General features: G+C 40.5%; 1 non-coding gene across 1 annotated transcript; it reads right to left on the bottom strand.

Moving 5' to 3' along the window:
- Nucleotides 1-760: 760 nt before the first annotated feature.
- Nucleotides 761-868, bottom strand: LOC130983722 (small nucleolar RNA R71). The gene has a single exon (XR_009087700.1). It is a non-coding gene; the product is annotated as a small nucleolar RNA R71 (small nucleolar RNA).
- Between the last annotated feature and the right edge of the window lie 761 nt (nt 869-1,629).

Genomic DNA, 1,629 nt, shown 5'->3' with positions numbered 1-1,629 from the left:
TTCAAAATGTTTTTAATTTATTTTCGAAAATTTCTTCCCCTCTTCTCACATCCTTCTATTTATGGACTAACACTCCTCCTCAATGCACAATTCGAACTCCATCTTTCTTGATAAGCTCAAATTCTTCTACCTCTTCCTTCTATTCCTCTGACACCTCAAGGAATCTCTATACTGTGACATAGAGGATTTCATATTTTCTTGTTTTCTTCTCTTTCATATGAGCAGGAGCAAAGACAAAAACATTCTTGTTGAGGCTGACCCTGAACCTGAAAGGACCTTGAAGCGAAAGCTAAGAGAAGCTAAAGCACAACTCTCTGTAGAGAACCTAACAGAAATCTTCAAAGAAAAAGAACCCATGGCAGCCGAAAACAACAATAATGCCAACAATGCAAGGAAGGTGCTGGGTGACTTTACTGCACCTACTCCCGACTTCTATGGGAGAAGCATCTCTATCCCTGCCATTGGAGCAAACAACTTTGAGCTTAAGCCTCAATTAGTTTCTCTAATGCAACAGAATTGCAAGTTCCATGGACTTCCATTGGAAGATCCTCATTAGTTTTTAGCTGAGTTCTTGCAAATCTGTGACACTGTCAAGACTAATGGGGTTAACCCTGAGGCCTACAAACTTATGCTATTTCCTTTTGCTGTAAGAGACAGAGCTAGGATATGGTTGGACTCACAACCTAAAGAAAGCCTGAACTCTTGGAAAAAGCTAGTCAATGCCTTCTTGGCAAAGTTCTTTCCACCTCAAAAATTGAGTAAGCTTAGAGTGGAAGTCCAAACCTTCAGACAGAAGGAAGGTGAATCCCTCTATGAAGCTTGGGAAAGATACAAACAATTAATCAAAAGGTGTCCTTCTGACATGCTTTCTGAATGGAGAGTCATATGTATCTTCTATGATGGTCTGTCTGAACTGTCCAAGATGTCATTGGATAGCTCTGCTGGAGGATCTCTTCATCTGAAGAAGACGCCTACAGAAGCTCAAGAACTCATTGAAATGGTTGCAAATAACCAATTCATGTACACTTCTGAAAGGAATCCTGTGAACAATGGGACGAATCAGAAGAAAGGAGTTCTTGAGATTGATACTCTGAATGCCATATTGGCTCAGAACAAAATATTGACTCAGCAAGTCAATTTGATTTCTCAAAGTCTGTCTGGAATGCAAGCTGCACCAGGCAGTACTAAGGACGCTTCATCTGAAGAAGAAGCTTATGATCCTGAGAACCCTTCAATGGAAGAGGTGAATTACATGAGAGAACCCTATCGAAACACCTATAATCCTTCATGGAGAAATCATCCAAATCTCTCATGGAAGGATCAACAGAGACCTCAACAAGGTTTCAACAACAATAATGGTGGAAGAAACAGGTTTAGCAATGGCAAGCCTTTTCCATCATCTTCTCAGCAACAGACAGAAAATTCTAAGCAGAACCACTCTGACTTAGCAACCATGGTCTCTGATCTAATCAAAACCACTCAAAGTTTCATGACTGAAACAAGGTCCTCCATTAGGAATTTGGAGGCACAAGTGGGTCAGCTGAGCAAGAAAATTACTGAACTCCCTCCTAGTACTCTTCCAAGCAATACAGAAGAGAATCCAAAAGGAGAATGTAAGGCCATTAACAT

The sequence above is a fragment of the Arachis stenosperma genome, chromosome 5 (genome assembly GCF_014773155.1).
Source record: "Arachis stenosperma cultivar V10309 chromosome 5, arast.V10309.gnm1.PFL2, whole genome shotgun sequence".
NCBI classification, from domain to species: Eukaryota; Viridiplantae; Streptophyta; class Magnoliopsida; order Fabales; family Fabaceae; genus Arachis; species Arachis stenosperma.
The sequence above is the reverse complement of the archived record's forward strand: the minus strand, read 5'-3'. Positions and strand labels throughout refer to the sequence as shown.